Below are 25929 nucleotides of genomic sequence, written 5' to 3' on the forward strand. Positions count from 1 at the left end.
CATTGGATTTTTAGCTACAAAATGAAATATTAAATATCTATGATATATCTGTAGTTTATGTAATGCTACTTTACGTTCTATTTATTTTTAAAGAGATTATTAAATTTATATCTTTATATCTGGGTTTTTTTGCACAAAAATAAATTTATATATACATACATATATATATATACACACACACACACAATTACATATAGATATATATATATACAGCTATATATAGCTATAACCACAGCAGATTTGTCAGATTCATTGAAGATGTTGGGGATATCAGTTCAGGGGTGGCAGTGTCAGAGAGGGCTGTTTTGCCTAGTATAGTGAACAGTCCTTTAGTCATGGAAGAGGAGCATACTATGGTGGGCAGTCCTTCAGACATGGTAGCGGGGCATACTACAGTTTGCTGTCTTCCAGGGGCTTGTGTTGGGCATATTGTGGAGCGTATTGATAGATTATTAGAGGGATGTGGGTCTGATCCTGCAGTTATGGTACATATTGTTACTAATGAAGGAATCAGTGGGAAATGGAGAGTCCTAACAAATGACTTCAGGGAGTTAGGTAGCAAGCTTAAAGCAAGGACCTCCAAAGTAATATTTTCGGAGATATTACCAGTGCGGTGTGCTAACTCAGTAAGGCAGAAGGAGCTAAGGTCTGTTAATTCATGGTTAAAAACATGGTGTAAAAATGAGGGGTTTGACTTTTTAGAGCACTGGGCTGACTTTTCACTTGGATACAATTTGTACAGTAAGGATGAATTGCACCTGAATGACATGGGTGGAAAGTATGGTAGCACGTTTAGAGAATCTTTTAAACTAGGCAAAGGGGGGAGGGTCAGTTAGAACACAATTGAACAGAGAGATCAGTCTGTGAATATGTCACTCCTATAATATCTCAAGGAAGGGATGACAAGAATAGTCACATTAGAGAGTATGGAGAAAAGCGTACCAAGTAGCATCAGAAAGCACATGAAAATTAAATGTATGAGCAAGAAGCATGATAAGTAAAATGGGGGAGCTGGAGCTCTTAGTTGCAGAAAAGAACTATGATATTATCAGTATAACTGAAACTTGGTGGGATGATTCACATGACTGGGCAGTTAACTTAGAGGGGTATACTTTATTTAAAAGGGGCAGGAATAATAAAAGGAGTGGAGGAACCTGCATGTATAGTAAACCTAAAATAAGGGAAGATATTTATGATGATACAGGGGACCATGTAGAGACCCTGTGGGTTGAAATAAAGAATAGGGGAAAAAATCCTACATTTATTTTACTTGGAACATGCTACAAGTCCCCCAACATTAGTGACATGGAGGAAACTCAACAACTAATGCAAATAGGTAAGGCTGCTAATAACAATGCTGTAATTATGGGAAATTTTAACTATTCTGATATAAACTGGGCCAATTAAACTAGTAATTCAGCTAAGGGGGATAGATTTATAAATGTTCTCAGGGATACTTTCTTGTCACAATTAATAGAGGCGCCAACTAGGAGTAAAGCTATATTAGATTAAGTGCTATCAAACAATACAGATATAATATCAAACATAGAAGTCAAAAAACATTTGGGTAACAGTGATCATAACATGGTCACATTTGAAATCTCTTTTCATATGCAGTGTCTTAAAGGTTTAACTAAGACTTTTAATTTTAAGAAAGCGAAATTCAACGATTTAAGGAAATGATTAAATAATACATTGGGACAAAGGGGTCTATTTATCAAAGCGTCAATCTCAGTGCATCGCCGGCGTCAATACGCTCGCCGGACAACGCTGTTGCGGATCTACATACAATGCTCCTATTTACTATAAACTATTTCGAAAACAGGTGCGTCAAGTATGACGCGATGAGCATCGGACTTTTGTTAAATAAGAGTATTCGATATTGCGAATAGCCATATTTATATAATTTTTTAACCTTGAATGTATATCATATGAATACTTTTTATTCTTCTTATTGCAACTGTATTCATACCATTGTACATATCTCTGATAATATACTTCTAGATATAGATATATTTGATATAGAGATACATACAGTATATAAATATATATATTAAATATAGATATCGATAAGATATAGATATATCTATATCATAAAAATTATATATATTTATGTGTGTATATATATATATAACGAGATATATTTATATATGTATAGATATGTATATATATATATATATATATATGTGTGTGTGTGTATCTATATATCTATATATCTAGATATAAAATGTATGTTTGCATATAAAAATATTTTTTATGTCCATTTCTTAAACTTTCTAACATGTTCCTCAACATAGTAATGTTTTAATAAGGAAACATTGACATTCATATTTAATTTTTTCATGACTAATTTTAGAAATATTAAATATATTATTAATTGGATAAATAATATATTTAAAAATAACATGTAATGTTAATTATTAGTCAATTAATTTTTATTTATTTTTTTAAATTTCATTTCATATCTTAAAGGGACATCAAACTCATATGTTATTTCATTATGTAGACAGACAAGACCTTTTGCAAGAAGCATTAATCATTTTCACTTCTATTATCCCTCAGATATACTATTTATTAGAAATAGCAATGCACATGGGCAAGCCAATCACATAAGTCATCCATATGTAGACATCATTCAGCAGCTATAAAGTTGATATAAATATGCTCCCCATCAATGTATATATTTATCAAACAAAAATAATATTCAACAACATTGCATGCTATCTATACATGATTAAACATATATTTCCTTTTCATGTCCCTTTTAGATAATACTTAAAAGTAATGCAGTGACAACATGATATTGTTAAAGGGCCACTAAACCCACAATCTTTCTTTCATGATTCAGATAGAGAATATAAATTTAAACAACATTACAATTTACTTCCATTAATTATTTTGCTTCATTTTTAAAATATCCTTAGTTGAAGAAAAAGCAATGCACATGGTGAGCCAATCACACAAGGCTTCTATGTGCAGCAACCAATCAGCAGCTAGTGAGCATATCTAGATATGCTTTTCATCAAAGAATATCAAGAGAATAAAACAAATTAGATAATATAAGTAAATTAGAAAGATGTTTAAAATTGCATTCTCTTTCTAAATCATAAAAGAAAAAATGTGGGTGGCATGTCCCTTTAATAAATATTTTTATTATTTATAAAACTTAAAAAAAAATTCAAGTAGGGCTTCTTGAATCTCCCTCACAGCTTCAGCCACTGCTTGTAGCGCCTGTGTCAGCCGCTGAAATGAAATTGGAACAAATGGCTCGCTTTGGGTTCCCTGATCAACTGCTGTGATAAAAACACAAAATAAAATATGTAACAACAATTCACTTAGTTTCAAGATGTAATTTATAAAACATCATTTGCTAAATTCGTACTTTCTGTTGCTGCCACTTCATCCGCTGTGGCCGCATATTCACATTCCTCATTGTCGGCTGTCAGAAAAGAAGCAAAAACCGAATACATTGTTATGGAAGTTTGAATATGTGTCAAGCCCTAGATTATACTCCACATTATTCTAAAAAGAAAAACAAACTATGGTCTCCAAAATCAATGTAGAATAGAAAAAAGATGATATGATAAATTCTTACATTCTGTATCAGCAAGCTCCTCTTCTGCTGGAGTTGCCGGAGACATGGCTGCTGCTGTGATGGAACTCTCAGTTTCATCTGTCAGAGAAGAATCACAAACACAAATGATTATAAGGATGATGAATATGTGACAAGTCCTATATTATGCTCATCATTGCTGTAGATGGTTATGACAACCTCATGTGATTTTAAAAACACAAAATGACTTATATTCTATTAGCTGCTAAGACCTGCAATAAGTACTGAGGTCGCAGACCCACCACAGCAGATAAAGGGAGACAGCATATTGGCACAAGGTCTTCTCCTCCATTCTCACCTTTGGAAGCATATCAATGTTCAAGTTTCTCACTTTTAACGCTTTCACATCAAAAACTATTTATGTTCTAAATGAAGCAATGGTTTAAAGTAGCACTGCCTATAAGCCTTAATCAGTGGGTGTGCCTTGTATTCTCTTTAAAAAGCTTGCACATTATCAGTCACTATACTGTATGCTTGATTTTAGATATAGGATAGTACAGATGTGCTGCACATGCCAAATCTGATTCCCTATGCAAACTTGTGTGCATAGGCATAATACATCCCTGATGAAACAGCATTATAGAAATTAAAACATATACATTTCTCTTTTTCATGTAAATAATGACATGTTGTTACATTACATTACCTTCAGTATTGCTGACATCTGAAGATGCCCCTGAGGTTGTAGCAAAGTAAGCGGCAGTGGCGGTGATGACCGGTTGCTCACTGGGCTTCTGTAGGATACAGGCATCAGATACCTAGGTATCCTCTCCCTCAGCCTTGATAAGTCTGCAATTATACAATGATGTATGTCCACATTATAACCATGTACTTTATACTATTATGTTTAATGCTTATGCAGCTTCAATGCATGGACATTATATACTCTAGATTATATATATATATATATATATATATATATATATATATATATACTATAGATATATAAATATCTATATTTTTATATATAAAATATTATTGATACTATATATATATATATATATATATATATATATATATATATATATATATGGATATTATCATGAATATATTTATATATAAAGATATATATAGATATAAATATATATGTTATAATTAATATATTGATATATAAAGACATATAAAGATATATCTATAGATATATATAGGCACAAAACGAAAAATGATATCCAGGCTGCAGTTAAAAACAAAGTCTTTATTAAATTCCACTTGGGATAAAAAATGATGAGACAGGGGGATCCAGCATATCAGTGTAACCAAAGAAGCTCCGCTAACATGTTTCGGTAAAAAACGTAATCATAGTTGTTTTACCGAAACATGTTAGCGGAGCTTCTTTGGTTACACTGATATGCTGGATCCCCCTGTCTCATCATTTTTTATCCCAAGTGGAATTTAATAAAGACTTTGTTTTTAACTGCAGCCTGGATATCATTTTTCGTTTTGTGCCTAATCTTTCCAGCGCTCTGGGCTGCATCAGGAGCGTGCCTCTATTCCACTCCCCCTTTTCCTCTCTACATTGTGCATCCCCTCTGACGCTGAATTCTGCAAGCCTCCTGGTAGGCTAACTGATTCCATTGGCTGTGACGCCCGACGCTCATCACATGACCGGAACCGGCTGGATAGTGGCATCAGGGCTGTTTTAGATGCCGTGGATCACGGAGCACACAGCAGGATCTTTTTACACAGGTTGCAAGATCGTAACTACAAGCAAGAGTGGTGAGTTACACAGCTACTAGCTGTTTGGGTATTATTATAGATATCCTGTGGCAACACTGCATTGTTTGCATGAGGGTGACGCATCCTTAGATGAGACTCACCTGCCTACTCTGATGAACTTTATCTCTGCTAATATTGCTTGAGGGGGTGTTTGCGCATTTTGTGTTTGGACATTGCTGCTTTGTACAGTGAACTGTTTTTTAAGCCTGCATAAGGGGTTGAATGGAATAGATATCCACATGGTGGCTTAATACACACTTATCCCTAGGAGTCCCTTTACTTTATCCTTTTTTGTTTGCTTACTATAGATATATATACATATATAGATCTCAATATATAAAGATATCTATATAGAGATATATTGAGAGAGAGAGAGACATAGATAGATTGATAAAGATATATATATATATATATTCTCATTTTCTGTTATTTTACATTTTTTTTGTATTATTTAAATTATTATTCAATAGTTATGCCATTAACAATTGAATAATCATGTACACTTTGCATATATTTTTTCGGTGCATCATGTTTGTCGACAATGCAAGATTCCACTTCAATAGATTTCTAAGTATAATACACTGGATAAATTACACTTACATCTCCTAATCAGTAAACTTATGGATATATAGCGCTCCGGTTCTCTGCGCCTAAGGTCGCTAAGCCTCCGGAGACACTGGCGGCATGTTCTCAGGATCTTTGACACGCAACTCATCCTGCGCATCATTTCATACACTATCTGATCCCTTCGTTCGTGTATTACTCCTCGCACTCCCCCTATTTTCCTGGGGAATTACCTGTCTATTGCATACACAAGTATCACCAACTCCCCATCTGAAAAAATTGGTGGCAGCGACATACTTTAACCTCAGAAACTCAGAACATTCTGAAATTTTTTTTTTTTCATGCAACACAAAAAATACAAAGTACAGAGCTCTCTGATTGGTTCTTGAAAATATCAGTTTTGCTTTGGCTGTTTGATTGGAGAAAAATAATCATATTGTATGTAACAGCGAATCAATAATCATATGATAAGCGTCATCCAAATCAAAATTATACCTGCGTCACAAATTAACCGAATATTTGAAAACAATATTAAATTTTTATATCTGCGTCACAAAAGAACCAACTATGTTAAAAAAAAAAGAAAAATTATTTTTATTATTTATATTACATGTATATTGGTTATTAGTATTATTTTGCTGATTGTAATTTCAAAAATGAAATAAAAGGGATTGAAAAACAAAGAGGCCCCATAGGCCTTTTGACTTCCAAAATCATAAAATGTATATTACATGACATATTACAATAATTTAATAGAAAATATATGTATAATATTATCAATATTTAAACAAAAAAAACAGACATACCTGTCGTGTGTTCAAATCCAGGCTTCTAAAAAGTCATTCTGTGAAAAAAACTGGTGTCACCAATGGGGCACAAAGTATAGGAACTTATATGAAAATTTTGATGATTGATTAAATTGCTTCCAATAGCAACCTGATTGGCTGATTTAAATGATCACATGATTCATCAATTCCCCATAAATATTGATAGATAATTAAAAAGAATGTGGATTGTTCAGGAGCTTGAATTGTCTGTTGAGCAGTAGTTCTGAGCTTGGTATTTGTAAAAATTCTTGAAACAGACATACAGTATATTTAGTTTTATTATAATGTCATCTGCAGAGTCTGGAAAAACAAAATCAGGCCGTAATATACAGTTTAGTTTTCAGCAGAACCAGGTTCTTGTAACTCTGGTTTTGCAGCATTATGACTTCTTATATGGGACTAAAGCACAGAAGACAACTTCCTCAAGGAAAAATGAAATCTGGAGAACAATTGCTGATAATGTTTCTGCTGAGAGGAACCATAGGAAAACGGAGCATTGCAAAAAAAGATTTTCAGATATAAAGAGAATTTTAAAATCCAAGTTGGCCAGAGGAAAAAAGGTAACACGTGAAACAGGCGGTGGTGCTGCATATGTCGCAGAACTGTCAACATATGAAAATATGCTCATGGAGAGGTTGGGAGACAATCTGGCGCAGGGCCTTGAAGATTTTGAACACGACACTGACACGTTGGCAGGTAAAGTTCTATATTATTGCGTCACTCTTGACGCCGATGTAATGAATGCTGCGAATTACTTGATTTTAATTATATTAATCCTTGTTAATTTATTTTTAACATTAATGTATTACATCATCTACTAGTGCGGCTTCTGCTGTTGCTACACAGCCATTACCTGTTGTTGATCCGGTGCTGATTGATGCAGACTCCAGTCACAGTTTTTCCTCAGCAACAACACTGCCAAATATCATGTGCAGCACCCCTGACCCAGGTGTTGGACAAACAACAGGTATGTCAGTTAATGTTAGCTGTTGATTAATATAAATCTTATTTGAGATTTTATTTATATTTTATATTTACTATTAACTTTTAATTTAGTATGCATTTTTTTAATTGTAGTGGGGCCAGCTCCAACCTCTTCCATCTCCTCCTCCTCAGGTAATACAATTAATCCAACACCTAAATGTTGCAAATGTTCTAACTTAAACAGACACTGAATGCCATAATCATTAATTAGTCTGACTCTATGAAATCACAGTATTAAAGAATATTATTTGATTTTTTTCATTTAAAGATTGTCTGATAGCATAGTGGATTACATTGTGGAGATTAAGAAAACGAGAAAAAAATAGAACATGTGACATACTTTATCTTGTGATGCGGCATGTAATGAAAAAGGTTAATCAGTATTAGGGAACATTGAAGGTTTGTAAAAAACTGTGTGTGGAACGTTACCTTCAACATTTTAATGCACATTAATTTATATAAAGATTTATTCTACATTTATGTACAAAATGCATTAATTTAAGCAGGAACTATGGCAATATAAATCTAGGAAAATGACAAGGGACAAGAAAGACTATGATACCAAACAGGTTTACAAGTGGAGCCAGGAGGATGTCTCCAAACCAAGATATAATTGTATTTACAGTAAAAATAAAAAAAGAGGGGGTAAAGTCAACAACAAGAAAAATAAAGTGGTAACATTTTCTGATACCAAATACAAATTTGACTCCTCCGAAGGAGAAGTCACAGAAGAAGCAGTGATACCAGCAGTACTAAAACCAATGGAAGAAACAATAACGTCAGAAGTACCCCATACATTGTCAGAAAAATGGGGAGACACAGACTTTCCCTATAGGAAGAAGAAAACTCATAGAGGTAGAAGGGGAAAGAGGAATAATAAGTAATCAAAAACAAAAGGAAGAAGCCCAAAGGATGGGAACTATTCAAAAAACATATGTTACAAGATCTCAGAAAATGCAGAAAAAATATGCATAGATACAGATGTGATTAATTTATCAACAAAGATATTGAATCAATATGAGATTAGTGTGTTGTCAAAAGGTCTAAATTGTGTTCCTGCAGACCACTTCAACCTTTTTAAGACAATTTTAGATATAAATAAGTTCAGGTGATGAGCAGGAACAAAAATGTGAATGGACTCAAAATGAGGATCCAAATGATATGTATCGTGTAAGTAAGTGATTTACTGATTTACAGGAACTTAACCAGGAGGGGGTGCAGAACAATACAGGCTTACTTAGTGAGAAAGAAGTATGTTTAAAACACTTAAGGAAGAAGTCACATTTCTATCCTGTACACACAAGGCATTGGATATTTTTCAAAAGACCATTGAAGAAAAACTAAGGTCCTTAAGGAGTAAAAAAACAAAAAAGAAGGATAGATATCACAGTAATCTCACAGAACAAGAATGATTTGCTTTAAAAAATCTCTATGAAGATGAAAATATCATAATTAGGCAGTCAGATAAGGGGGGGAATACTGTAGTACTAAATAGGGAGGACTATAAAAAAGAAGCTAAGAGACAGATGATAAGGAAGTCTACACTAAATTAAAGGAAGATCCCACTAAAGTATTTAAAAGCGAATTAACACATTTAATTTTATATGCTAGACATAACAATATCATCAGCAAATCAGTCCAAGAAGCATTAAATAATTCCTGACTTTCCTGTCATCCCGGTATTCCATTATCTCCCCAAAATCCACAAAAATCCTTTTTCCCCTCCTGGAAGACCCATAGTTGCTGTTATAGATTCCCTCAATGAGTCCCTGTCACAGTTGGTAGATTCCTTTCTTCAAACTATAGTTAAAGACCTACCGAGTTACATTCAAGATACTACACATTTAGTAAAGAAATTAGAAAATATTACATGGAAATCTACGTATAGACTCATAGTGGTAGATGTCTCAGCACTATACACATCAATACAGCACATACTAGGCATGACAGCTGTTGAACATTTTCTAAATTTACAAACTGATTTTGAACCCGCTACTAAAACTTTCCTTATGAGAGCAATTGAATATTTGTTAACCCATATTTTTTTGAAATTTGAGAATGATTTCTATCTCCAGAAGCGTGGGACAGCAATGGGGGCTAAATTTGCCCCCTCGTACGTCAACCTGTTCATGGGTTGGTGGGAGCTGTCCCACATTTATGGAGATAGAAATCCATATAGAGACCAAGTAGTTCATTTTCATCGCTATATTGATGATCTGTTTTTTGTGTTCAATGGGAATGAGGACGATGCCAATAATTTTTGCCAATATCTGAATCAGAATAATTGTGCTATAAGTTTCACTAATGAACAGAGTGATAAAGTGTAAATTTCTTAGATCTAACCATCATAGTGGATGATATGAAACAGAGAGTTAATACTCTCATGTATAGAAAGCCTACGGCTGGAAATACAATTTTACAATACAACTCATGCCATCCTAGGCATGTAGTGAGGGCAATACCGAAAGGAGAACTAATCAGGATAAAAAGAAATTGTACTAGCTAACAGGACTATCAAAGACAAGTACATGAAACAATGATTAGATTAAAAGATCGGGGATATACACAAGAGGTTCTGGATTAAGCAAAGAATACTGTGGATAGATTAACTAGAGAAGAATTGCTAAAATAACAAAAACAGTATTAAATCAGATGTGTGTAAACCTAAGTTTATAACAGCGTATAGCTTAGAATTTTACAAAATCTGTAATATAGTGTGAGAATCATTACCCATATTATACTCTGATCCTATATTGAAGGAAATTAAACAGCAGGGATGTGATTTTTATCCCCAAAAAAGGCAAAACATTAGCCAACTATCTGTCCCCCTCGGTCCTGAAACCTAAAATGAACAAGTGTTCGTTACAGAAACAGAAGGTATTCTACAAATGTAGGAGGCACGACTTGTGGTTTTGTGACTGAGGGTGACAGATTTAAATATACGGTAACACAGAAAGAACATAGAATTCATTATTTTATTAATTGTGCAATGACATGTGGTCTATCTTCTTACCTGTACAATTTGTTTAATGCAATATACAGGTAAGACTAAAAGACCACTGAAGGACAGATTTTTGGAGCATTTGCGCTCAATAAAAGATATAGAATCGGATACTCCAGTTGCTAGACATTTCAAACATTTACACAACTCAGATACACTTTAGCATTGACAATACAGGGTATTGACTTTGTACCTGTATGGAGAAGGAAAGAAAACAGGGAGATGACACTAAATAAAAGAGAGATTTACTGGATGTTCACTTTAGAAACCAGTCATCCGCTTGGTAAAAATATGAGAAGGGACTTAGATCTTTTTGTCTAATCGGGATACTTAGTGATATTGTTGGATAGGGCGATATATACAGAGATTAAACATATATATATAGATTTTAAAAATCTTATTGGACATGTATGAATAGCATTATATGCATAGTCAGATTAAATATTATTCTGATACATAAATAGGTATGTATAGCAATTAGAAATGTTGCTCTAGTCCTCTAGTGTTAATTGCATATAATCTGGAATGTTAACTTTGAGCGTTTTATTAACGTGTAAGGGTAACATAAAAGTTAACAATATACAACATATGTGTTTTACACGTTTAGAAATATTTAATGACATGCCGAAGTTCGGTATTTTCTGTAAATATGTGATAGACTACTCCCCTAGTACTTTGAACATTTTTATAGGTCATGCATGTTTAGTATGACATGGTTTGTTAGATTAAATCTGTTCTGGCTCATAAGTAGGCCTTCACTGACTGTGACCTGTAAAAGTACACTATTGGATTAACAGAATAAACCTTGTTACTTTGTTACTTCAAGTTCCAGTGTGACCTCCTCCTTTTCTAGTCACTTTTGTATAAGTGCGGTTGGGAATACCGCCATTGGACTCGCTGAACACTAGCTGAATTTGTTCCTGATTTGGAGCTACCTCCCCCCGCTCGCTTTCTTTCACCAATTGCCTTGCTTTGTTACCTGTGACGTATCAGGAAGCATCAACTGAAGTTACGTCTCACACGCTATCCGCCAGCACCTCACTAACACGCCAAGGAGGACACACAGACTGTACCCATTCCAGAGGGGTCTCATCGCCCGTTTGGGAAGAAGTCCAAAGTGAGTCCAGGCACCCCACCTTACACAGTGGAAGGGTAAGAGCTGCTGAGACTGGAGGTTTGATTGTTACTGGTTTAAACTTTCAGTTGCGGTGACTAAGGCAGAAGCGGAGACCCGGAAGGGGGGAGAGTCTAAGACACTCTTAATCTTACAGATTGACTGTTACCCATAGCTTACTACAAGGATTGGGACTATTATTAACCCTATTATCAATCTCATATACTCATATGAGATTGTGGGCGAGACAGAGCACCCTTATTCTGTGTTATGTTATTATTATAAGTAGGTATATACAGTATTTGATCAATTATGTTCTCCTCCCCTAGAGTTTTCTGTAATTACTATGGAATATTTTTTCCTAAACATTGCATTAATGGGTATATGTGGTAGGAGAATTAACCATATATGACATATGAGGTTCATGTATAAAGAAACATACAATACATGGTTAAATTGTGAATCTTTTATAAACATATGAGTTACTTCCCTTAGTTTTTAGTATTTTCCAGGATGAATATTAAAGGATCTAAAAATGTAAGGTATATCTCTTTAAATAGATGACATGCAGGTACACAGGTGAGCAGTGACCAAGTGCGCAAGCGCACGAAACGCGTATGCTACGCTGAGTACCTGCATATCATCCTGGAATACTTTTTGATTTTTATCCTATGAGGATTTATAATAAACTTTTTGCACTTTTTATCTTGGGTGTTCAATTGCGCTTTTTCCGCTTTCATTTATAATAAAGGGATTATCTACTTTTTTAAACAAATCAAAATCTGGTGTTGAATGTCCCTTTAAAGGTGCATGTAACACAAATTTTTTTCTTGCATTTTTCTAATGGAGATGAAAATTTATAAAAACATGAAAACTTAATTATATTATCTGTTTGATTTAGAATTAATAGTTATTTTGTTAGAAATAATAATGCACATGTGTGATAAAATCACACGAGGCATCTTTTTAAAAAAAATAATTAAATATATGAATACAACTGTTATGTTTTTCAAAAAAGGATATCAAGAGATATTTTTCCCTTTTTTGTGTGTAAAAAATTAAAAATAAATAAAAACAAAAGCATATATCAGAAGATAGGTGTGTGTGTGTGAAATGTCAATTGTAATATATTATTATACTTTGAGGAATGAAAAGGAGTGCAATCCTGGCAGATGGCTGTGCACTTATATTGATAAAAATCACAACAGACAAATCTGTGCAGGCAACAACCATAATATATCTAACCCTAGTGTTGGATATGTGCATATTTATAATTCAAAATGAGATACCAAGAGAACAAATCTATATTCAAAATATTATTGTATTTAAAGGTGTATTCAAATCATAATAAATTGCAGAATCATGCAACTTTTATTAATTTTGATTATAATATTATTATTTCACATTTACATTAGGTACAGAACGGTGTCATCAACTGTCAGAGGAGCTAACAATTGTTGTTAGGCAGATCCAAGACACTCTATTTGATGGATCTCAGGAATTGATTGGTAGCATCCTTTTTTTAAGGATGGTGAGGAGATGGAAAGCTCTCTGGAAGCTTCAGCTCCTTAACCACTGGCCCTGCTGATGATGATGGAGCAATGCAGGATATGGTGAATGGGTAGCCATAAAGGAGAGGGAGTTGGAGCAAAGGGAGAGGGCTGATGAAGATACTAGAAGTTTCAATCGGAATCTATTTCTGTTGATGCAGGGGAACCTTTCTGAATTAATATCTTCAAGAAGGGAAAGATCACCTCCACAATCTCCCACTGCCTCTAAGCGGTCTAGACTAGAGATTAGTTTTTTTTTGTATATTTAAAAAAATGTGTGTGTGTATATATATATATATATATATATTTATATATATATGCACAGCATCAAACAAAAGCACTCTCAGGACTTGTTAACAAGTCCTGAGTGTGCTTTCGTTTGATGCTGTATACTTTACATGTTTACACCCAGGCAGTTGACCCAGGAGGACGGATTTACTTCTAGGATTGTGGTATATATATATATATATATATATATATATATATATATATATATATATATATATATATATACATACACATATATATAAAATTTGTTTGTATTATGCATGAAGAAATGCTTATATTTTAATCTCAACAATAAATACATTTTGTTGATTATTTATCTTTTTTTGATTTTTATTTAAATAAATCATGGTTTTCAAGTACTATGCATTGGCCATGTATAATTCGATTATTTTTTTAAAGGGACAATGAACACCAGTATGTATTTTATCTTTGAACAAATAAATAACATTATTACACATTGACCTGTTATGCATAACCAACACAACTATATTAAAGGGACATAATACAATAAAAATGAATTTTGTGGTTATAAAATAGCATGTTATTTTAAAAGCTTTTATAATCAACTTTAATTATATAATTTGATTCATTCTCTTGTTCTCCATTGATCAAAGCTGTATGTATGTAAGCTCATGAGCAGGTAATTACCAATGTTATGGACAATTTTATATATATATATATATATATATATATATATATATATATATATATATATATAAATATGTTTTTTTTTTTAAACAGATTACAAAAATCTTATATACACTACAGTCCCTTTCCTCAGTGGGCAAAAACATTACTGCTTTTACACTCCAAAATATAATTAGACTCCCTGGCTTAATATTCCCAAATATATTACGCTGTCATGAGCACACCTAAGCTTGGGTGTGAAGCTTTAACCAATGGAAGATGGTCAATCTCCATGATTATGTTTTAAGACACATTTTAATTATGTATCTACACATATATCAACAAAATTTGTTTATTATATATTTTTGAGTTGTTATTTAAAAAAATATAATTTTTTATTATAACATAATCTGGGAGACTGACCATCTTGTCAGTATATTTATAAGAATCTCAGTAGTGCTCTCCAAATAATATGTCAGTCTATGGCAGGGTTTTAATACAATATATTTAATAATTATCCTTTAAAAATAAACCCTCAATCAATATGCATCTACTAGAAACCACAAAATTAATATAAATACCTGAATTCTTTTTATTAGTTAATATCTATGAACACATTGGAATATATTTGTAATACCAGAATATGAAACAATATTATATGCATTTAAAAACTATTTAAAATATGCTATGCAGAGTTCATACAAGTTCACCTTTTTCACAGTAGAATTTCATTCAGTTAACACAATGAGATTCCAAGATCTTTAACTGCTAAACATCCAAGCAATACAATTCTAACAATGCTTATTTAAACAATAGGACAGTCTATATACTCTAATTTAAACATCAGAAATTGCACAGATAAATTACTTAGCCCACAAGATACAAATTTGACACTACACAGGGCTATGGATACCAGTTTTAAAATACAATTTATTCCTTTAAGTCTGCTACATACAGCAACAATGAATGTTTGCTTTAAATGCTTTGCATATAAAAGGCAAGCTAAGAGCTATTCAAGACTATGAAATACAGTTTAAAACACAAATTGCTCTCTTCAATCTATCAACAATCTTTTAATACTTTACCAGGATGAACACCAATCGATATCCAATATCTCTCAGCAGGTTTAATCTCACCTCAGAAATACCAATAAGTATAGTTTGCAATCAATGAGAAAAGGTAGACCAGCTTTGCTAGAGTAATGGTACTTCACGCCCAATAAACCAGTTACAAGTCAGCTCAGCAGAATCTGTCCTTCTCCTATCTTGCCTTAAAGGGACATGAAATCCACATTTTGTCTTTCATGATTTAGAAAGAGAATGTAATTCTAAACATCTTTCTAATTTACTTCTATTATCTAATTTGTTTTATTCTCTTGATATTCTTTGCTGAAAAGCATATCTAGATATGCTCAGTAGCTGCTGATTGGTTGCTGCACATAGAAGCCTCGTGTGATTGGCTCACCATGTGCATTGCTTTTTCTTCATCTAAGGATATCTAAAAAAATGAAGCAAAATAAATAATAGAAGTAAATTGTAATGTTGTTTAAATTTGTATTCTCTATCTGAATCATGAAAGAAAGATTTTCGGTTTAGTAGCCCTTTAAGCTTATATGTGTTTCCATCATGGGTGAGAATATGGGAGGCCCTTCGTGCTTGTCCCTTCTGATTGGTTCACCTTGTGAATGTATGTTGTCAAGGAGATGCATCGTTGCAACAACCAATCATCTCTTTGCTGTACTACCTGCATCGCAACACCGGATTCTGTCCATCGGGGGCAGCATGACAACAACACAGCAATACATTTCACCATCCAACATTTCTATGAAATGGTTATTCATTAGACCATAACCTCCTGAATCAATCACTCACAATATTAATTTTAGATGAGGCAGCATCATATCATCTCTCTGATTATTTCAATATGAAACACCATGTGTCCCCAACATCATACTATATTAAAGCAAATTATTACTGCTAATTATTCTGAAATTAATGGCATTTATACATCTGTTATATATGTATTCAAACAAATATAGCATGTTCTACATCTCCAACAAATTCTGCATGCATGAATCTTGTCTATGGCCCATCTGAAATAAAAATAAGTGTTATTAATAATTTCTTTTTAGGTCCACAAATATCTATTTATATTCTTAAAAATACAGAGGCTAAGATATTTTATACTCTCAATATATATATATATATATATATATATATATATATATACATACATTCATTTCTATGCAGTATCTTGTATTTATCATCTTTATAAAAATAGAGGTTATTATTCTGACACAGTTAAACATTTTAGACCGACTAAAATAGTCACCTATCAAGCTTAGCAACTACTCGTGTAATATTAGAAAATTAGACAATCTCCCAAATTTCTATATTCAATACATTCTGAGGCATACATTCAAATATATTTATTTGCTGTATTTTTAGTAAATTTCAAAGTTACACTATAACATATGTCTTTGCCAGCCAATTTTTTTACTGTCTCAATATACAACAGAATTAATTAACAAATCTATGCTAATCACTATGTAGTCAGAATTTGACCTGTTTATCTAGCTTATAAACCCAGGATGTTGTCTTCATAAACAGCAGAGATAATTTTATGAGTAGTTGTAAAAAGTCACAATACAACATATTTTCTGTTTAAACAAAAAAGTATTGTGTAACTTTGGCTAGATACACAAGAGGGCGTTGTGTGCCTCAACAGAGTTACTAATATACAAAATTTAAATATCCACATAAAACAATGAGAGTATAATCATATGGGAAAGAGTTATCCCCAAAAAGAATTATACCAATACTGAGATGTTTGTACAAAGAGTCTCATTTGTAAGTCCCAATTGTAGAATTTGTTTCAACGTTATGACTTGTACACCAAAAAATCAGGCTGCTCTCTCCCTTCCTCCACTGTTTGGTAGTAGATCTGTAAAAATGAAAACACAAGAGAGGCGCCCAAATGTGTGTATCTGTAACAGATGATGATTTAAAGTAGCAACAGATCTAAACACAGTCTACTCACAATTTCAATGAGCACACTTATGTGCTTGTAGTTGCGGGCTGGCTATCAGAGCTACCCAGCTGGCTCCCTCCGGTCACAGCTCACTCCCAGTCTGCAAATACAAAGCGCCCAAATGTGTGTATCTGTGATAGCAAATTGATACAGCAACAAATTTTCACACAGGGTACTCACAATTTGTTAGAGCACACTTATGTGCTTGTAGATACAGGCTGGCTATCAGAGCTAACCAGCTGGCTCCCTCCGGTCTCAAAACTCCTCCAATGCAGGTGTATGGTAATGCTGATCTCACAGAGTAAGTGTCAGAGCCATAAGATAAAATCAAAGTCTTTATTCTTGTAACAAATGGCTAAGATACAAATATTCATACAGGTGAGCATATAGCAATATGCTACGCGTTTCTCGGCTCTAGCGGCCGTTTCATCAGGCATATTTTGTAACAAACTATCTTTGGCTTTTATTGCCGTTAATTACCATACATCCTGCAAACAAAGGAACCTCCCTAAGAGGGTGTGTATACTTATTGACCAATCAACATCTATTACATTCCTACCTTGTAATCTGAGTTACCACCCCCGATGGGTGTGTATGTGTCTTAACCCATCTACCTCTGTTAATACCGGGGGGGGGTATGTGTGAGAGTTTGCCGCTTATTTGATTGTCTAAGCTGCGGACCTGTGCTCAATTGGTTAGAACTTTAATACATCCGGTTAGATGCAATTTCAAGTTTAATATTGATATTAATTCATTAAAATATATATACACGCGAGATGCGTGTATATATATTTATATGAATTAATATCAATCATATTTTAGTCACATGAGATTATTCGATGTAATGAGATTATCACCCGGGATATGTATAGCGAATTTTAAGTAATCTGATGAGAAGGATATCAAGATCTATATATTAAACTTGAAATTGCATCTAACCGGATGTATTAAAGTTCTCACCAATTGAGCACAGGTCCGCAGCTTAGACAATCAAATAAATATATAAAAAAAGCTTCTGAGTTAAGTGGCAAACTCTCACACATACCCCCCCCCCCGGTATTAACAGAGGTAGATGGGTTAAGACACATACACACCCATCGGGGGTGGTAACTCAGATTACAAGGTAGGATTGATTGGTCAATACGTATACACACCCTCTTAGGGAGGTTCCTTTGTTTGCAGGATGTATGGTAATTAACGGCAATAAAAGCCGAAGATAGTTTGTTACAAAATATGCCTGATGAAACGGCCGCTAGAGCCGAGAAACGCGTAGCATATTGCTATATGCTCACCTGTATGAATATTTGTATCTTAGCCATTTGTTACAAGGATAAAGACTTTGATTTTATCTTATGGCTCTGACACTTACTCGGTGAGATCAGCATTACCATACACCTGCATTGGAGGAGTTTTGAGACCGGAGGGAGCCAGCTGGTTAGCTCTGATAGCCAGCCTGTATCTACAAGCACATAAGTGTGCTCTAACAAATTGTGAGTACCCTGTGTGAAAATTTGTTGCTGTATCAATTTGCTATCACAGATACACACATTTGGGCGCTTTGTATTTGCAGACTGGGAGTGAGCTGTGACCGGAGGGAGCCAGCTGGGTAGCTCTGATAGCCAGCCCGCAACTACAAGCACATAAGTGTGCTCATTGAAATTGTGAGTAGACTGTGTTTAGATCTGTTGCTACTTTAAATCATCATCTGTTACAGATACACACATTTGGGCGCCTATCTTGTGTTTTCATATTTTCTGTTTAGCTAGCAATACAGACGTGTATTTGATGTTTAGGGGCAATTAACAAGCCTGTGCTAATTACCATTTCCCTATAATTTTGACCAGTTTTTCACTGCTGATTACAGACTCAGTGTCCCTCTCACCACAGGTAGTAGTATCCTGATCTAGGTACCATGCTTATCTTTGTTTGAAAAAGATCTAATCTCATCAAGTGGTGATGTAAAAAAAGTTTGTATTTGGCTAGGGAGCAAATGTCCCCTTTTGAAGTTTCTTTAGACATCCTGCTTGTATTTAAGTCTTGAGATGTGTATTCAAATCATGGGGGTTTTGAATCAAATCCTGACATCAGAATTGCAACCCTATTTTAGTAATATCTGATAAAAAGATGGTTTCATACATAAACACATTCCCTTGTCCTATTTACACACACACATATATATATATATATATGTCATTTACCTGTACCCTGACATAATTCCCCCTTTCAAATTCAAATATATGTAGGACACATGTATTTGAATTGGATCAAAGTCAGTGGTACTCGGTGAGGATGTTGGCCGTATACATCATAGACAGTCTCTTATGCAGAGAGTCCGTCATTTTTTAGCCTTCATGTTCATCAGCTAGGCATCTTTAAACTACAGTATGTCTTTAGTGCATTTGGGGATATGACACTTCATTCTCCCTCTATGACTTGTAGTTGGGACCTAGGATGACACGCTCGCAGCTGATTGATATGGACCCATTTATCTATGAAACTTTCATTTGTGGGGACCCTTATTGTATAGGCTACTGGAGATATTTTGTCAGTAATGACAAAAGAACCTTTCCATGAGGGAAGAAATTTCTTCTTCCTAACCTGATCTCTTCCAAAGTTATAAAGATAAACTTTATCATTTATTTCATGTTCCTTTCTGGACGTCTTGAGATCATAATAGGTTTTAGTGGCAGTTGCAGCTTTTTCTAAGTTCCTTTGAGCAAATGCAAAGGCATATTGCAGCTGCTTTCTTAGGTTCTCCACATATTGATGTGTATTGGCAGCGTTTATCAAGTTTTGGTCTGATGTACGGTACAGCAGATGCTGAGGTAGAACCATTCTCCTACCAGTTATCAGTTCAAAAGGTGACATCTTGGTAGCACTACTTGGAGTTGCTCTTAATGCCATTAAGACAAGAGGTAGTTTTACATCCCAGTCTTTACCCGTTTCACTCACAAACTTTTTGAGGATTTTAACAATGGACTGGTTGTAGCGCTCTACACCACCACTTGAGGCAGCTCTATAAGCAATATAGAGCTTTTGTTTTACCCCTAGTATTTTCCACATTTTGGTCATCACTTCGCTAGTGAAGTGGGTTCCCCGATCTGATTCGATTCTTTGGGGTAAATCAAATCTGTAAAACACGTGGTTGATGATCAATGCTGCACATGTTTCAGAACTATTGTTAGGTGCACTGATGCACTATACCCATTTAGTGAACAGGCATGTCACTGTTAACATGTATTTGTTACCTCTTGGTGACCTTGTTACTGGACCAATAAAATCAATTTGTATATCTGACCATGGCATTACCATACCCCTTTTCTGCAATGGCGCTCTATGCATTGGTGCAGTGGGTTGGAACTGTGGACAGATTAGACACCCTTGACAGTAGGTTTGAACATCTTTTAACATGTGTGGCCAAAAAGCATAATCACGCAATATTTCATATGTGAGTTTGGCACCATGATGACCAGATGTGGGAGCATCATGGGCATGTTGAAGCATTAGACCTCTGAATTTGGTGGGTACTACCCATTGCTGGATGCCAGTTTTGGAGGTCCTAATTAACAAACCATCCTGTAACTTGAATTGTGTTCTGGATATCATTAAGGTTCTAAGATCTTCTCTGCCAATACAATCATCTTTTGATATGGGGTTATTTTCAGGATCTTCTATGTGTTTATAGAAGGTGCCTACAACGGGGTCTTCTTTTTGACTAGTGATCAGGTCCTCACTAGGAGAATCCTGACTCCATTGTACCAAGTTAGGATCACTCTGTTGTTTTGCCTGGTTTCTGGTAATGGCTTCTACCTGAATTGCACCCATTAAGTGGTCAATATTAAGGAGTTCTCCAGTTATGGCTCCTCGTTTGGCTAATGAATCTGCAAGATCATTGCCTTCCTTATCTGGGCCTAGAACCCTGGAATGACCCTTGGTCTTTTTCCACTGTATGGTCAAATCATTGGATACCACCAGATTATCAGTCTCACAGAACAACTTGCCATGCTTGACTGGTTTGTTATTGCTTTTCTGCATGTCATTTCTTTTCCAAGTTGGCAGGTATTCAACAAACCTGTCACGCACATAATTTGAGTCAGTTATGATCACAAATTCATGAATACCATGTTCCATAGCCATTTCAATGGTTTTTTAGAACAGCAGTGAGTTCTGCAACTTGCTTGGATCTTGGTCCAATGTTAAAACCTATAGATATATTTGAGAATCCATTTGCCCAAGTTATACCAATGCCAGCGACTAATCTGCGCTCATTATCAATAGTGGCATGGTAAGAACAACCATCAACGTATACCCAAGGTAATGTTTGACAATGGTCCTCATTGTACATTTTATATGGGGAAAGCAGTTGTTCCTCCAGGAAATCATCTTCTGACAATTCTTCCCCAGGATCTTTAGCAGTACAGTTGTGGAGCTCAGCAAGCCCCTGGGCGACTGGATTCTTTTTATTCTGCTTGTAGCAAATTTCTAAAGGCCAGCCTTGTAAGGAAGAGTCCATGCTGTTATGCGGCTATTTTACAAATTCCCATCTCTTATTCTCTCACTTTGCAAATATAGCAAAGGCTGGTGGGCCGTTTTTACAATAATTTTCTCACCCTGTACATAGCTGCAGAAATTTTGTAGAGCCCATACAGTAGATAAGAGGGCTTTTTTGCAATCACTAAATTTTATTTCTACTGGGGATAGAGTTTTGCTCGCATAAGCAATAGCTTTGCTTAAATTATCATGCTTTTGGTATAAAACAGCACTCATGCTTACATCCATGTAACCTGTCTCTAAGAAGAAAGGTTTACCACCTTCAGGGTATGCTAAACAAGGTGCTTGTGTGAGTTTTCTCTTCAGCTCTTTGATGGCTGTCTCTTGAGACTCACTCCAGTGCCATTTCACATCCTTCTTTAGAAAAAGTAGTAGTGGTTTAGCTAATTCTGCATAATTGTCAATGAATTTGCGAGAATAATTTGTCATACCCAGGAATGATCTCAATTGCTTAAAGTTAATTGGGTTTTTAGAACTTACTATAGCTTCCACCTTTGAAGTCCTAAGAAGTTTACACGAGTGCGGCACCATTGAGCTTTTTGTAGGGATAATTTGACACCTGCCCTTTTAAGTTGGCTGAGGACGTGTTTAAGCTCTGCGATGTGTTTTTCAAAGTCTGTGCTTTTGAGTAAAACATCATCAACATAAGATAAGGTCCCCCTTTCCAGTGCATCAGGCATAGCCTTATGCATGAATATAGCAAATTCATGTCCAGAATTTATGTATCCAAAAGGGAGTCTCTAAAATGCATATTGGACCTTTTGGAATGAGAATGCCAGCTTATACTGGTCCTCCTCGTGTACTTTTATGGTCCAATATCCCTGTGCACAATCAATGGCAGTGAATATTTTAGATCCCTGCATTTGTGCTAGGCACTGGTCAATATATGGCACAGGCCAGCCAGACATGTACACTCGTTTGTTTAGCTGTCTTAAATTAGCACACAAACACCATTGTTCATTGGGCTTAAGAACACCTAGAATAGGATTGTTGTAAGAGCTGTGCACCTGTCTGATAATACCTCTTTCTTCCAAGTTCCTTATGATTTCTGCAAGAGAATCATATGATGCTAAAGGAAGCCTGTATTGTTTAACAAATACAGGTGGTGCATTGGGATCTGTTTGTATTCTTGCAATGTGCAAGTCTGTAGTACCACAGTCATAAGAATCCCTAGCAAAAATATCCTTGTACTCCATCAGGAGTTCTCGCAGCTGTTGGCGTTCATCATCGCTGGAACAGCCATTAGCTAAGGATATTTGCTCTTCGACTATTTGCTGAAATCCTGGAAAGATTTCAGGCTGTCCTATTTCATAGGCTTCTTCCAACCTAGAGGTGAGATCCCCTTGATTATAGTTTACATTGCCCCCATGACTCTGGGTATTGGGGTAATCTTGCTGTTTGAACGGCTGATCAAATATTAGAGAGGCTTCTTTAATTTTACAGATGCCTTCCTCTTAGCTGAAGGGATAAATAGACTGAATTGTAAATAGACCCTCTGGCATAGATTCAAAGGATTGCTATATTAATTGTTCTTCATTTAAGTATCCTTCAGGTATTAGCCCAATTACATTATTCTGGAATCCAAAAGTGTAATAACTTGATTCCAGCGCGTATATCCTGTGGGGTCATGTTATGCACAATAACATGTATTGGAATAGTTCCAATATTTACCAAAGGAGTGTAGGTCATTGTGACACCAAGATATTGTGTTCTATGGGAGAGGCAAATTAGTGTTAAGAAGTTTTTAATTTCTGACCTCTTTTTACCTGTAATGGTAAAAGAAAATAATCAGCCCCAGAAGGGATTATAATATTGTTAGACACCTGCATATTCACAGCACATGGCAATTGCTGGTTTGATTTCAGGGCTGCATTTTCATCCTGAAATACTTCAGGGTCCCCCTTTAACCTGCTCCAGAGGCAAGAGTTAATCAAATCTATTTGTATGGCATATCTATGTAAGATATCATTGCCAATGCATATTTGATTATGGGGAGTATTTAAAACTAAAAACAGGTGTTTCACTGACTTATTGCCAATAGAGATAGATAATAAGCACTTAGCTGTGATGTTATAGCTTTCAAAACTGTCATCCAGGCCACTGACACAGTGGTCTTGGGGAGAAAGATATTTAATCACTTTTGGTTCAGCTATCAGCGCTAATAAGCCTTCGCTTATATAGCTAGCTTCCTGTTTTAAACTCAACTTGGCATATTTTGTTGTACCAAGGTCATGCATTTGTATAGGGATAAATAGATCCTCTTTAACTCTCTCAATCCCTGTGAGGTATTGAGCGTGGCCTCCCCCCTTAGGGATTTTATGATCCCCCTTGTGGAGAGATATGGTTAATACATTGCCGTCTAAGGAAATATTTGCCATCTTTCCAGGCGAAATTTTAAAAGTATTACCATCAGAGCCACTTAAAGGAGTCTGATCATCTATTTGTAAAATAGTGATTTCAGGTACAGAGTTATTCCTGAAATGAATCTCCACAGCATCTGGTTTCTCTTCCACCATGTGACAGTTATGTCAGGGGCGAGATATACCAGATTTCTCATAATTGATAGGCCTTTTAACTTGTGACCAAATTACATTATTTATGCAATCAATTATGGTGCTTAATCGCTTCAGGAGATCACTACCAATAATAAAACGATCAGTTGGCATATCCACTATAATGACAGGGTGCCTTATGACCCTGTTCCCCAATTTAAATTTTAACCGGGCAGTACCGTAAACTTTAAGGGAGTCACCCCCAACTCCTATTAGAGAACCATCAAATTCTTTTATTTTAGGTTTATGGGGTGTTAGCTCATTTAGCTGTGTGTAGTACCTGTGGGATAAGATAGTTGCCTGAGACCCAGTATTAATTAATCCCATGATAGGGTTGGAGACTGAATCTCAGCTAACACATAATATCTCCCTGCAGTTTCTACCATTTCACACATAAAATTGGCATTATCATACATCTGTGGGCTTCGCCACGTTTTACCTGAATCCGCCATGTTTTCCGATGCAGAATAAATTTCATACCTACCGGTCTCCTTTATGACAGGGTCGGCTGGATTCTTGTGTACTGCATCTGTGGAAATAAGGTTAAGAGAACACTGCAATGGAAGAGATTTGTTAATTTTTCCCGGATGAGGTTGTTTGTCATCAGAGCTAAATCGTCCATTTTCGGTCTGTGGGGAGAGAACATGATTAGTATCATTGACATTTATCATTACATTTTGTATATCTCTCCCCTCCGTTTTAGGTGATACTGCAGTATTTATGACTGTGCCTGTGGTCCACTGCTGACCACTGGCTATACCCCTAAAAAAGTATTGTTCGGTTGCTGAGCCGTAGAAGGTTGACTCATATTAGCGAATTGCTCGCTCAACCGATTTAACTGGGTAAAAAGCATATTTACCTGATCGTACAAGTTACCTCTACCCCTGGGCCTATCTCTTGATGCCCCATAATAATGATTCCTGGACCATTGGGTTCCCTCAGAATCAGGGCCGCTATTTCTATTTTGGGGTGGTTGCCCCTGGGGTTCAGCTTGTTCAGCATTAGTACTTTGGGGAGCATTATATACTTGGGGTGTCTGGTTACCCTGAGAATATCTTCGCCATCTATTGTATCTACCCTTGAGCGGATACCAATTATTTGGTGAGTACTCTCTTTGTGAGTAATTATTTACCTGATTACGTCCCCCACTTTGGTTATAGTCTCTCTGCGCCTCAGCCCGTGTTGGGGAAGGGGTAGAGTTAAACCTCTGTGGAGATGGCCTGTTTTGACTGGCCACCTCCGCGTAGGTTTTGTTTCTAGACTCCAAATTGAGGGGGCTAGGTGACACCCTAGTTTCTGCCACAATTTGGGGTTTTGATTCCTTTTTAACCCCCTGCTCACTGGACTGCTGAATAGAGTATAACTTTGTACTCTCTTTGATCAGCCATTCCAATGAGCAGTCCTCATCAAAATCTCTAGCTAAGTTAATTTTGATGGGTGTAGGCAGTGCTTCAAAAAATACATTTACAAATCCTGAGCAATCAAATATGGGATTATCTTCAGCCATACTGT

The sequence above is a fragment of the Bombina bombina genome, chromosome 6 (assembly GCF_027579735.1).
Source record: "Bombina bombina isolate aBomBom1 chromosome 6, aBomBom1.pri, whole genome shotgun sequence".
NCBI lineage: Eukaryota > Metazoa > Chordata > Amphibia > Anura > Bombinatoridae > Bombina > Bombina bombina.